Genomic DNA, 15,558 nt, shown 5'->3' with positions numbered 1-15,558 from the left:
TGAAGATAAAATTTGCCTGCCGATAAAAGAATGTCATGGATTGCTCCACGTATTAAATAAATATTGCATACACTCCAGATGTTAACTAATTCAATAATAATACCATTTATCAAAGTTAAAAAAGGCCTCCTCGATCAAGGTTTTTAGAGTTTAAAATCATAACATAAATACCTATAATTTCTTATATCCGTTGTCCGATATTTATTCGAAACAATTATATTCCAAAGTTGACTGAATTATAGCGAATAAATTAGCCACTATTTATCTTATTATCAAATCAAAATAGCCACAAAGTCTCCATTTGACACAAAAGATTTCCTTCAAAATATGACACAACTGTTTTCACACTTGTTAAACCTTATTAAACCCGTCCCAGCACATTAAAGCGACTGTAACTCGGATCACCTCCTCGTAAAACTTTATTGAAATCTTGAAAATCTTAAAATTAAACTACATATCCATAATAATTCTCTCCGTATAATAATGTAATATGTACATAAAACTGTGTGTTGTTTCCTTTTGATAATCGTGACACTATTTTTAAAGTTCACGGGTATATTATCTCCGCTAGGTAAACAAGGAGTAAACACAGGCCTGATCAGATCTTTATCCTCGGGTACGAGTACGTTTAAACACGGTCACGCTTTTACTCTGATGTTTAAAACTATATCAACGTTGCATCGTAATAAAAGGCTATTTAATTAATAATTAATCTATTGATTTATTTCTACCCTGTCTAAAAAAAATTTCTTCAGCCTTTGGCAATATTCATTTTTGTCAACAAAAATTTGCATGGTCTGTTACACATGAAACAACACTAAGACTAGCATTAGTAATCTATTTATCAACATCAATACGATCGATGCATAAATACTAATCAATTTCTTCTGTTGCTATTACACACAGGTACACAATGGTTACACCACCTTTTAATCAATTTCTGCTTTTTTCTTAAAACATTTTCGAAACTTTATGGTTAATTGCACAAAACCAATATAAATTAACTTGAGATGATGCATGAACTTATAAAAGTTATAAATTATGAAATTCCGACACAACAAATAATAACCAAAAAAATATATACCGGTATATCAACTGAACAGTGCAGTAAGTAACAATTGAAAAGATCAATTACCAGCTTCAAATCCATAAATTCAAAAGAAATTTCTTTTTCCGATTATTTACAGAACAAATTACAAACTGCCACCATAAATTAGGGGAAAAATATATTATTTGGCCAGTTACATGCAATTGCCTGCCAAAAATAAATAACAGGCAAATCATGAAAATAATCACATAAATTGCAGCCTGTAAGAGGATTCTGGCAAGATGATTTTATACATCTTTACAAAATTATCTTTGATTTTGCAATTGTTTTTTTTCCCCACTAGAACATTTTTTTAAAAACACATACTACTAGATTTTCATGTATATTTGATATTTTGCCTATAGTAAAATGAACATGATTGTCCTCCTTAATGTTGGAAATGTACAAGAGATATATAAACACAAGTGGACCATATGTAAATCAATTGAAAATTGTCTCTATGGAATAAAATGTAAATCAGTTGAAAATTGTCTCTATGGAATAAAATGTAAATCAGTTGAAAACCTGTCTCTATGGAATAAAAGATAAATCAGTTAAAAACTGACTCTATGGAATAAAATGTAAATCAGTTAAAAACTGTCTCTCTGGAATAAAATGTAAATCAGTTAAAAACTGTCTTTATGGAATAAAATGTAAATCAGTTGAAAACTGTCTCTATGGAATAAAATGTTAATCAGTTAAAAACTGACTTTATGGAATAAAATGTAAATCAGTTGAAAACTGACAATGGAATAAAATGTTAATCAGTTGAAAACCTGTCTCTAATAAATTGTAAATCAGTTGAAAAGTGTCTCTATGGAATAAAATGTAAACCAGTTGAAAACTGCCTCTATGGAATAAAATGTAAATCAGCTGAAAACCGTCTCTATGGAACAAAATGTAAATCAGTGAAAAAGTGTCTCTATGAAATAAAATGTAAATCAGTTGAAAACTGACTCTATGGAATAAAATGTAAATCAGTTGAAAACCATCTCTATGGAATAACATGTCAATCAGTTGAAAAGTGTCTCTATGGAATAAAATGTAAATCAATTGAAAACTGACTTTATGGAATAAAATGTTAATCAGTTGAAAACCGTCTCTATGGAATAACATGTCAATCAGTTGAAAAGTATCTCTATGGAATAAGATGTAAATCACTTGAGAATTGTCTCCATAGAAAAGTGTCTCTATGAAATAAAATGTGAATTAGTTGAAAACATGACTCTATGGAATTAAATGTTAATCAGTTAAAAACCTATCTCTATGGAATAAAATTTAAATCAGTTGAAAACTGTCTCTACAGTTGAATAAAATGTAAATCAGTTGAGAATTGTCTCCATAGAATGAAAATGTAAATCAGTTGAAAACTGACTCCATATAGCAAAAGGTAAACTCGTAAAGCTATAAAAAAAACCATCTTGATGGGGATATCATTACAAGAACAAACCCTGTCCCTCATTATCAATTTTAATATGTTAGTTATAATAAATCGGGTTATATACCTGAATAAATTAAAGTATACATGCATATATATATACATCAGGTTTAGATGTGTTATTTCCATTAAATAACATAAAGCATTAGCATTAGCATAATAATGTTTAAGAAAACAGTTTCAAATTTCAAACTTCTTATTTAAAGTTTCAAATAAGATGCAAATTCATTCAAGTTTAAAATCTGCACATATAGCAAAAACTAAAAATAAAATCTACCTACAGAATTGGATCAAGGTGAAATTAAGCATATTTGATAGAGGGGGAGGGGGGAAATATAATTCCTTTTTTACATTCATAATTTATAAGTATAGATATTATGATATTTATATGAACAATAAAATGTTTATTCATTCACAACTATGAAAAAAACAAAACAAAATGGTACAATCTATCAATGAGTGATATGAAGTGAGAATATCAGTTATATCTCACTGAGACCAGTTACAGTATTCTTGTTGTTCTCATAGTATGACATTATAAGTATTTTAGTGTTACCTCAATATGCTTCCCTGACAATATAACATTTTAAAATTATGTAATTTTATATAGCCTTTTAACACTAAATGCATGTGTGCATCTTCCAAACCTTCCAATTAAAAACATTTTTTACACTACAAAAATGGCTTACATTGCAGACATACTTTGTGTTTTCAAACAAGTCTATATTATGCATCAGTAAAAATGAAAATGCTACTAGAGGATATTATAATAGAAAAACAAAGCACTTAAATTAAATCTTATTTTATATGGTGTGTTTTGTGCAGCACTTTAATTGGCACAGACCTGTCATGGCACAGACATGTCACTGAGTTATCCAGTACATCTTTTTTATCTGCAAAGTTCTACAGTCTAACACGGTTTAAAACAGTCAGTTGCTTTATACTTTTCTACATATTTGGTAAATTACAATGTAAAATTCAAAATTTAAATCAAGACAAGACTTACTTTCCTTCCCAAATTAGCAATTTTAGCGATAATTTTTCCCAAAATCAAGAGGCTTAGGCCTCTTCCCAATTTAGTGAGAATAATCACTGACTTAGTGTAAAAAAATTAAAAGGAAATCAGGCAGTCCCTTATGAAATACACACACATCATGTACCAGCTTCATAATTGTGTACCCTTTAAACCAGAGGCAGATTAAAAATAATCAATTTCATTATAAAATATTGTGTGAAATAAAACAGCTGCTTTTCATGCTCATACAAAAATACCTTTTATCTGCTACAATTTTTATACACAATATTCAATGTCTCTCCAAGTATAGACAGACATATCCTTGTCAAAATTAGGACAAAATATGAATTAATTATGCCATAAAAATGTAGTAAGATCACTTAATTAACATATTTGTCTATAATACTTATCATTTATATGTATTCAGCAACCCTATACGAGATCATGAATACAACAAACAACTTGTTTTACCGTGGTATACAAGAAATAGAATTAATAGAACAGAACAGACAAGAAATAAAAATGATATAAATTTTATTACAATATTTTATAAATGTATTAATCAATCCTAAGATTAAAGTAAGGTCAGAAGGAAAGTCTATCAGATTTATACTAACTATATACTTAGCATGGGACCTAACAACAACACTTCCAACATGTAACAGAATACCTCTTACCAAAACTGTTAAATATTTTTCGTATTTCATATTACTTTCTCAGAAAAAAGAAATGTCTTTACATCAATTGACATTTATCAATTTTCCTAATTTCAGAAATTGTCAATTTATCAAAATTTCTTTTAACAGAGAAAAAACAACAAGAAAACCACCTAAAAGATAAAATTATAACCAAAATCGCATTTCTTCATAAATTTTTATAAAAACTTTTTTTTCATGCATCCTTTAAATAATATTTTAATTTACGTAATAAAATTTCCAGTTGGTTTTTTGTAGTTTTTTTTCTCTTAAATAAAAATATTTCTTAGTTAATCCTATAGTATTTAAAACTACAATTTATGAAAAATATATCTTTCTGTGCAAACTTAAAAAAAAACATTTTACCTCAAAAACCTACAGACCTTGATTTAATAATTCCAATTTCTAGGAAACTATAATTTCCACTGAAGATCCATCCATTCAATACAACCAACTTCAACTAACACAGAAAATAGAATACTCCTCAAAATACCCTAGTATTTGAAAAGACCTCTCAATTTGAAACTTAGCAGAACTTTTGTGGGAGTAAAAAAAATAAATTTTTTGGTGAGTGTCATCGGAGTCTACCTATACCAGTTGCAAGAGTGCATTAATCTTATCTATACCAAAGTCCTCACCGTTTTTTATTCTTAAGCCAATGATAGCGCTAATTGATGACCTCTCCAATTACATAGAATTTCCGGTCCATGATTGCAATAAAAAACCTCCTATCAGAATATCCAATAACAGTAGAAATACTCTCAGTGAGCAATTTCTTTCTTAATTCAATACAAGAACTCTACTTAATCTAGTGAAGCTGTATCTTTTTTTTGACAAGAATTTAACATCTTGTCTTATTCCGTGACAAACAAAAACAGCGATGACGAAATATTTCACCCTTTCCACTAAAATTTCTGCTGTTTATCAATACAGGTTGCTTTTTATTTATTCAATATAATATATTCATTTGAATTTGTAATTGTTTCATTGACCACTTGTCCAAACCCAAACTGTATATTGTCTCATAAAGTTTGGTTATGATTTAACCCCTGATATGTCATTAATTTGTTTTATTAAATTTTATAAGGAAGTAAAAATATTTGGCAATATGATTTTGCTTTAAAATGAAGAATTTCTTATCTTGGTATTTAACCCTTTTATTTCTTAAAGAGTTTATTGTTTTTCTTAGGTTGTTAGGTTCTTAGGAATATATTCAGTTAAATCCGATCAAGAACATGTGGAATCATTTCACTCTTACTGGGAGAAAGTAGGTTTTTATACACAGGGAGTCCTTGTGCTATTAAACAATATCATATGAAATCCAGTGTAATTATTTACTACTGTATCAATATATTAAACAAGTACAAAGTTACAAAGGTAGTAAATGCATACTGTAATCACGTAAATAAATAAACTATAAACTAAGATTTCTTATACTTACGTAACACTAAAGTCAGATACATTCCATTCAACATCTCATTTTTTAAACCAAAATATTTTTCAATAAACATAGCTGATACATCCAGATTTATATTGGTGTGTGTTCAAGATTTTATATTTACGTAAGGTTATACTCAAGCATATAATTTTTTTCGACAGCTGTATATTTTGATATAAATACCTCCCGATTTATTCATGTACAGTAGGAATAGGTATATTACAACTATCGTGAACGGTAAACCTCCCGTCACTGCGATCACTCGTCCATGCACGATTATACTGCACTGCATGGAAAAAGGAATAATGCATCCAAAAATGATTCTAATCGTTTCATTAGATAAAAATATATATATTTTTTTATAATAACCAAATTTTCACTTCAGTGTCACGTGCTATAATACAAGCATTTTCCACTGCCCTTTTTAGTCCCTTAACCCTGCTCTATTTCTGTAACATATTGTCACTTTAGTGCAATAAGTGATTAATTGCTATTAAATTTAGAAGGATTTATTACGCTACTGCACTAAAATGACGATTTTTCAAAATAATGATGGTACTTGCCCTGCTGTTAGGTTGTTAATTAAATGTTAAATTATTTTAATATCAACAGTTCAGTCTGGTAAGACTTGCGGTAGCAATCGCAACTTTTCGGCCCTTTTTGTCAATCTTCTCATAAGGACCTAGTACACAATAGCAAGAATACACAGAACACAACTAAACGTGTAAACAAACAGTATGAAATATTCCGTTTTTTTTTCTTCAGTTTATCGTGAACTAATCCATTTAAATTACGTAAATAAATAGATAAACACATATAAAGTACATCATTATATACTATTACGTGTTTTTTCGTTTGTTTTTTAAATTTCAGCTGGACGTCCAATAAATACATCATTTTGTTATTTATTATACAAAGGTTATACCCTCTATTTTTAACTACTACTTATTCTGAGATGATAATGAAAACTTGTGTTGACTGAGGAGGATGGAACATACTGGTGTACCTTGACAGTGCTATCTCAGACTTGTTTTTTCTATTATAGATTTTTTGTGGTGGTGGTGGGAGGCAGGGTGTGGGGATGTGGCTGTGTATTTTAAGTTGTAAAGGTTATAAAGTGACTTCCAGCTTTCCTGACAGTAGAATAACCTACTAGTGCCCCTATGAGCATTTTTCCAATCACCACCTTAGTAGAACCACTGTCCCTCACTAAGGAAGATAGAACCACAGTTCTGTAAGCAAGATAGAACCACAGTCCTCAAATAAACAAGATAGAATTACAATCCTTCAGTAAGCAAGACAGAACCAAAGCCCTTCAGTAAGCAAAATAGAACCACTGTCCTTCAGTAAGCATGATAGAACAACTGTCCTTCAATAAGCAAGATATAACTAACCACTGTCCTTCACTAAGCAAGATAGAATCACTATCCTTCAATAAGCAAGATAGAACCACTGTCCTTCACTAAGCAAGAAAAAACCACCATATATTCCTTCAATAAGCAAGATAGAACAACTGTCCTTCAATAAGCAAGATATAACTAACCACTGTCCTTCACTAAGCAAGATAGAATCACTATCCTTAAGATAGAATCACTATCCTTCAATAAGCAAGATAGAACCACTGTCCTTCAGTAAACAAGATAGAACCACTGTCATTTAGTAAACAAGACAGAACCACTGTCCTTCAGTAAGCAAGATACAGAACCGCTGTCCTTCAATAAGCAAGATAGAACCACTGTCATTCAGTAAACAAGATAAAAACACTGTTCTTCAGTAAACAAGATAAAGAACCACTGGCCTTAAGTAAGCAAGATAGAATCATTATCCTTCAGTAAGCAAAATAAACCACCATCCTTCAGTAAGCAAGCTGACTGAATCACTGTCCTTCAGTAAGCAAGATAGAACCACTATCTTTCAGTAAGCAAGAAAAAAAACACCATCCTTCAATAAGCAAGATAAAACCACTGTCCCTCAATAAGCAAGATAAAATCACTGTCCTTCAGTAAGCAAGATAGAAACAATGTCCTTCAATAAGCAAGATAGAAACACTGTCTTTCAGTAAACAAGATAGAACCACTGTCAGTCAATAAGCAAGACAGAACCACTGTCATTCAGTAAGCAAAATAAAACCATTTTCCCTCAGTAAGCAAGATAGAACCACTGTCATTCAGTAAACAAGATTGAACCACTGTCCTTCAGTAAACAAGATACAGACCGGCTGTCCTTCAGTAAGCAAGATAGAACCAATGTCCTTCAGTAAACAAGATAGGACTGCTGTCCTTCAATAAGCAAAATAGAACCATTGTCATTTAGTAAACAAAATAGAACCACTGTCATTCAGTAAACAAGATAAAACCACTGTCATTCAGTAAACAAGATAAAACCACTGTCTTTCAGTAAGAAAGCACTGCCCAGTCTGTATCTCTAATCATTCTTGCATACCAGATATGTCATCATAAGTTAATTGTAAGCATTCTGCATGTTAATTAAGTTAGAATCAATAGTTAGATGTTTATTCAAATCTTTATGACTGTTTATTCACATGACAAAATCTTTCTCATATAACTTCATAATAAATTGCATTAAATCTCAATGAAGCAGTATGACATGCATGTCAATAGATAAAAAGATATAATAGGTTTAGTTTTTTGCACAGTTTGTTTTGATTTTCAATTAAGATTACCTGATGACTTAATAGGAGTGTCTGTAAGCGGTGAATAACCCAATATATTCATATTAATTTTTTCTTGAGAACCCTTGGCTTCCGTCAATCATAGACATTCCAGCTTCTTTTGCAGGACATTGTACGATGATACGACAAACTAAGCTAAAAGCATCTGCCATACCCTTCAAAATACCACAATGTTCAATTCTGAAACACTTGATATCAAATCGAACAATTCATGATTACTAAATAGTCGGTACATATACTTTTTTTTGGACCTGTATGCGTAAACTTTACCTTGTCATAAAAAAGTGGCATTCACCTCACTGTGGTTAACAAATTTTGTGCCAAGTTTTAGAAATTTTGCTCCAGACCAGTGTTTTCTTAAGACCTCTAAGTGTGGCCTTGACCTTTGACCTGGAATCCTGATTCATGTATATGACACTACACTTAAGTTGAAAGGCAACAAATAGGCTTTATATTTTTGTTTTACCTTTAAAATATTTCCTAAGTATCAGTATCAAAGTCATGCTACAAACACGTCAGTTTTTAAATGCAAGATATCTTATTACATCTAGCCATTTAAATTTGTCCTCATTTTTCATGTGTTAAATGAGAGTGAATTTCACAACTTAGTCACCTGCGCAGTGCGTTGGAAAAATGAGCAAATTGTAAATGTGCAATAAGGCATGCGAGTATGGCGTGTGCTCGTTCCACTTTATTACCCATGCGTATAATCTTGTATGCCATGGCATATCACCTGCTGTTAAAGTTATCAAGTAAATAAGATCAGCTTATCTATACATGTTTCACATATCAAATTTTCATATCATCTGTCCTGTTTTGAAGAATATTGGAAATGATTTAGCACCTTGTTTACAATGGCATTGTCATCTTGTGGTGAAATACAATTCATTCATTGTCTGGCACCGTTGTATAATTATTATACTATTTCAGACACTTCAGTTTCTCAACTCCAAAATGTTCAAACCAAATGTTTTGTGTTTTGTTGTTTGTTTTTTTTTCATTTTGTGTGTGTGTGGGGGGAGGGACTTGAGGGGTGGCAGGCGGAAGGGGTGCAGTAAGATAAGACTGTCCAGCATTCACCTTCGGACACAGAATGACCTTAATTACAAGATTTCAGGTTTGTGTGAAATTAACAATCCCATAATAAATGATCTAGCTGGAAAGGTTACTTTCTCACATGCAGTGAAGGAATAGATTTTAACAACAGTAGTCTTATATGCATCGCATTTTTACCTGATTTTGTCACCAACCTGATGTCATTGTATTTGTAATCCCTAAGCTTTTTTATGCTTGATTTTGTCATCAGCTTTTTTTTGCCCGATTTTGTCATCCCCAAGCCTTCCTGCCTGATTTTGTCATCCCTAAGCTTTTTTGGCCAGATTTTGCCATCCCTGAATTTTTGTGCATGAATTTGTCATCCCTAAGCTTTTTTGGCAGATTTTGTCATCCCTAAGCTCTTTCTGTATGATTTTGTCATCCCTAAGCTCTTTTTGCATGATTTTGTCATCCCTAAGCTCTTTTTGCCTGATTTTGTCATCCCAAAGCTCTTTTTGCCTGATTTTGTCATCCCTACGCCTTTTTACCTGATTTTGTCATCCCTAAGCATGTTTGAGAAAAAGTAAGAAAACAAAGACACAACAAGATTTTGGTATTTTCTTGGCAGAAAAGCCAAAATACCACATGGGGTAAAATCAGCAAACATATTTCTCTGCTTCTAATACCTTTTGGTGAGTTACACCTTATAAGATTGATGTTTTTTGTCAATCAGTTCACTATAGACTTTTTAACTTGGAATCTATAAGTACCCCCACTCCCTTCCTATCTAATTAAAATCAATTACCTTTCCATTTTTCCTCCGGCATCTTCATGATGCAGCTTTTTATCATCATGATTTTGCAGACACTCAGATAACATCTTCATATTACACTGTCTGCAAATAACTGCTTTAATTACATAACCTGAAAAGAGAAAATTTATGTTAGGCCTCTCTTTTTCCTGCCTATCAAGAAAATCAGATTGATTAATGAAATGACAATTAATTAAACTAAAATGACTCATTTATAATCACTGGGGCTCTTAGAACACTTGTGCTTGCCTTCAGACATTGATCATGATCTCAGTAGTTACACTGACTGTCCCTCCCAAATATCTTATACCTTCTAATAAATGTTACAAAATTAGAAAGTATCAAACACTTGTGTTCCCCTCTTCCAATATTATAAACCTACAAATAAATGCTCCAAAATGACTGTTAAAACTAAGACAACTGCCACATATCAAAATATTATTATGTTGCTTTAAGATCTCAAGCAGAATACAATGTCCGGATTATAATGTTCTGTACCATATCCTTCAAAATACCATGTTTGATTCTGTTACCTGTTTTTCAAAATAACATATAATGTTTGATTGTGTACCATATCATTCAAAACAAGAGCCGGTTGAACTGGGAGATGCTCTCCGACTAGGATTTGGACACAGAAAGGTATATCTTTTGTAATTTCAGAGTTATGTCCCAGACACAGTTCAAAGTGTGATAATTCCAAACTTAGGCAATGCAGAGTTACTTTTCTTTGCACTGCACTTCTACTCAATTAGATCTATCTATCTACTTGCACACAACACTTCGTCTCAATATGTTGATCATTTCTGTGAAATAGTTTCTAAAATCCAACTTCAAATAACAAAGTTATTGGCCGGCCACAATTTTGCTTCAAGGTCATGCTGTGACCTTGTAAAATCCAACTTCAAATAACGAAGTTATGTGCCGGACACGATTTTGCTTCAAGGTCATGCTGTGACCTTGACCTTCAAAGTACGACCCAAATGTTGCTCGCGACACGTCGTGTCAATATGGTGATCATTTCTGTGAAATAGTTGTAAAATCCGACATCAAATAACCAAGTTATGGGCCTGACATAATTTTGCTTCAAGGTCATGCTGTGACCTTGACCTTCAAGGTAGCAACCCAAATTTGCGCACAACACATCGTCTCAATATGGTGATCATTTCTGGGAAATAGTTGTAAAATCCAACTTCAAATAACAAAGTTATTGGCCTGACACGATTTTGCTTCAAGGTCATGCTGTGACCTTGACCTTCGTACATACTGACAGACAGACGGACAACCCGGCGACTATATGCTCCCCCAAAATTTTTCGGGGAGCATAATAACGTAATGTTTGATTCTGTACCAAATCCTTCAAAATAAAACAATGTTTGATTCTGTACCATATTCAAAATAACAATGTTTGATTGTGTACCATATCCTTCAAAATAAAACAATCTTTGATTCTGTACCATATCCTTCAAAATAAAACAATCTTTGATTCTGTACCATATCCTTCAAAATAACATAACTTTTGATTCTGTACCCTATCCTTCAAAATACCATAATGTTTGATTGTGTACCCTATCCTTCAAAATAAAACAATCTTTGATTCTGTACCATATCCTTCAAAATAACACAGTGTTTGATTTTGTAAATAACACAATGTTTGATTCTGTACCTGCATATAAATATTCAAAGTGACTGCTTTGTAATTATATTGTCCTAAAATACCATCTACATTACTAAAATGTTTCAAATGACCAATATATATATTTACCTTTGCTCCTATTCCAAAACTTATGTTACTTAAATTAATGATGTTGCTCCAAATGATATAAACATTTAAATGTTGTTCTACAAATTACATATCATCAAAAAGCTTATTAAACAGACATTGTGACATTTCTATTTCCTGAATTGCAGTTCACAAAATAATGATACAGTTTCCCGTAATACCGCACAAAAAAAAATATAACAATATTTTTGTACAATTTTATGATATTATTACTATTGCTTCTGACAGTACACTCAGACCTTTGATTATTGTTTTATTTCTATCATCAGTCACATCTTGAACGGACTTACTATTATAGTCAATACTTCAAGCTTATAACCCATTCTCTTGCCCGCTTTTTCTTCGCTTATATTATGTATACACTGTTCAGGTTCCATTACAAGACCTGTCTCTTAAAACATTTATTCTTTTACAATATCCATTTAGTGGAACTTTCAAGACAGGCAAAAAGACAACACAAAAACACTTAAAGCAAGATCATTTATCTAGATATGATGTATTTTATAGCCGTACAGTTTTGCCAAATTCTAAATGGATTTTATATAAACTACAAAAAATACTGATAAAACTTTATAGAATATACAAAGAAGTCATTAATATTGAATGGTTTTGTTGGATAAGAATAATTTCACCCACAATACACAATGAAATCGTAATTAAACAAAAAATAGCGAATTATCTGATTATCTTTCAACAATAAAGCCGTACATATTACAGAAATTTTACGAGAATGCATGTTGTTATTGAGATTCTATTTTAAATTGTGTAACCCTACCTGGGAATCTTTTATGGCATATTGTCATCATAAATCAAATGGTGCATGGTAAGAAAATCATCATTTTACAACAGATCTTATTGTCACATTATATGCTATTTCATTGACAAGCCTACGGGACACAGTCTGTTGCAGACATGATATATCAAAATGTACGATTTTATCTAAATAGCTCAATGATTCGAATCATTATGATATTACGGAAACTTCATCTCATTAAAAATATAGAGAGAAAATGATCTGTGGAATTTTCAGCAGTTGCTACTGACAGAGTCGATTAAAACACCTGGTCACAAGGGCAATTTAGTCTGTATCTTTATTTACTTCACACCTTATAAAATATAAACTTTACTATAGTGTCTTGTCCAATATAGTTTTGACAGGTGTGAAGTCATCCAATAGTATTGTACTTACAATTCATAATAACCTCACAATATTTTCTGCACTCCAATGCAATATATCTATCTCATAATGAATTATTGATATGCTTAAGGAAATAGGTTAAAAATTTTAATTTTATTTGCAAGAATAGTTACTTAAAGATCTTAGATTACATCTTTTGAAGGGGACGTCCGTGGCCAAGTGGTTAAGGTCATTGACTTCAAACCACTTGCCCCTCACTGCTTTGGGTTTGATTCCCTTCATCTTTGGTTTTTCTCAGATACTTTCGGAAAGGTGTTTTACATCTGTGCCCATAGAAATAAAGTCCTCAGAGGACTTTTCTCCATCCATATATTAAACTGGAACATGTACCATTATGAACATTGTGTGTTTAGGATGTGACATTAATACCCAATAATACTTAAAGACTTATCACATTTTGAAACATTATTGAAATAATGTTTAACTTGTGCTGCAATCACCTGAGCATTTTCTTTATCTATTTGTGACGAAGACATTCATATAATAAAATATATATCAGTAATCAAATGTACCATGAAATATGATTTTCATGCAAAGAGATAAATGATCTAGAAATTCAAAATTGACTGACCCACCTTTAGATATCAAAGAACTATTATCAATTAATATGTCATATATTCATAAACAAATAATTTATCACTTTTGTTATCAGAATAAAATAATCATATGTAATAAAGATTTATCTCAGACAAATCATGCATCTTATAGTCTTATCATAATATAATATGTAAAATAAACATATATCTTTAACAAAAAGGTAAATCACATCTGATTCAATTTGTGTAAATTGAGGCGAAGCTGATAAAATGTGTAAAAGGAAGGTCCCTCCTTGATACCGCTTTGATAAAGATTACAACCATCGGTAACAAAATCACAACAATGTCATAAATAATCATAAAAAACAATTTATTCTTCCAATAAATTTAATGAGTTAAATTCTCTATAACGTCACTGCAGGTAAATTGAGATGTTCATATCTAAAACAGGCCTTGATTTAAGATTCAGGTTGCATTCCTTCACAAACATGCCAGTTAACCTTTCTGCAAGTTTTTTCTACAACACCAAATAAACCGTAAATAATGATCAGAATTAAAAAGCGGCATAACCACAGAATATGAAAAATCAAAAAGTTACACAACTCATTATCAACTTGTGAAAAAAACTACTTTAGACAAGAGCACACAATGCAGTGTTATTGCTTTTTTGTTAAAAATTCTAAGTTCAAAAGGGGCATAACTCTTAAACTATTGCTTTCAAAATTATGTCCCTTGTCTAACAACTGCACCTTGTCATGATAAACAAGTATTCTAAGCTTCAGCTCGATACCTTTTGAAATATTTGAATAATGGACTACAATAGTTTTGTATAACCACGACAACGACAACACACTGCAGGGATCATAATAGCTCAACTTTTCTTTAGAAACAGATATTAGCTAAAATTGGAAAAATGCCTGAAACCTAGTTGCAGACCGACTTTAAGGCTAAACAAAACAGTCATGCATATCCCTTATTCTAAAAAAAAATCCAAAATAGTCAAAGGACCATATACATTCATTGGTTTGTGTTTAAGTCTTCATTATAAGTATTAGCAATAAACTAATTAATGCTACTGATAAAGTAAAGAAGGTCTACTAAGATAAGATAATTTCCATTTATAGTTGGTTACAATAAACATAACATCAGCTTATAAAAGATAGTTTCCGACATAACAGACTATCCTTTAATATGCTAACAAACAACCTGTATAGAAATATAAAAATTTAGATTACGAGACTCAATTGTTCATCTTGGATAAATGCTGTAAAATAAATGAAGATAAATTGTCACCACAATCTGTTTCAAGGGACAGAGCATCAGATCTAGCCATTTTAACTTTATTAAAATTACTTATTATGAATCCTTCCCTCATGAAAATGTTTTGTTCACAAACTATTTTCTTTCAAATGGTAATTTAATGAGTTGTGTGCATTAATAGCGAAAAAATGCTAAGAACTAAAAATTGTCTTAAAATATTTAATATTTAATTGGTAAGTTTGTGAATAAATAAAAAGTCACTGCATATGATATTTGCAAATTCATGGGTCGTGAAAACTGATGACAAAATAGAAACTTGATTTATTGACAGATTAAATAAATATGTTTTACAAAAATGTTGAAATCTTTATCTTAACTTCATTGTTTTGACTATTTACAGATTATTTTGAAATGAATAACACTCTTAATAATACTTTTGCTTTGAAGAATGCTGTCTTCCCTTTTTCATCTAAATGTTTGTTTAAATCTAAGGGAAACAACTTTTCCCTTCTTCAATTCTGAATGGTTTTTTAAATCAAAGGGAAACAACTTTTGCACTTTTATCAACACTTA

The 15,558-nt window shown here is 31.1% G+C and overlaps 1 protein-coding gene across 6 annotated transcripts in view; it reads right to left on the bottom strand.

The window, feature by feature from the left end:
- Positions 1-15,558, bottom strand: part of LOC132741093 (epidermal growth factor receptor-like) — a 212,424-nt gene that overhangs the window by 136,399 nt on the left and 60,467 nt on the right. For 3 of the 6 annotated variants that reach the window (XM_060729179.1, XM_060729187.1, XM_060729182.1), the window contains exon 2: positions 10,206-10,323. The gene's annotated coding sequence lies outside the window, so the exon portion shown is untranslated. Of the gene's footprint in view, positions 1-171; positions 588-5,676; positions 5,889-10,205; positions 10,324-15,419; positions 15,468-15,558 lie in introns of those variants that run through there. The other 3 variants (XM_060729181.1, XM_060729183.1, XM_060729180.1) reach the window with 3 other exon arrangements.

The sequence above is a fragment of the Ruditapes philippinarum genome, unplaced genomic scaffold, assembly GCF_026571515.1.
Source record: "Ruditapes philippinarum isolate M1 unplaced genomic scaffold, ASM2657151v2 ctg2_1_1_1_1, whole genome shotgun sequence".
Taxonomy (NCBI): Eukaryota; Metazoa; Mollusca; class Bivalvia; order Venerida; family Veneridae; genus Ruditapes; species Ruditapes philippinarum.
The sequence above is the reverse complement of the archived record's forward strand: the minus strand, read 5'-3'. Positions and strand labels throughout refer to the sequence as shown.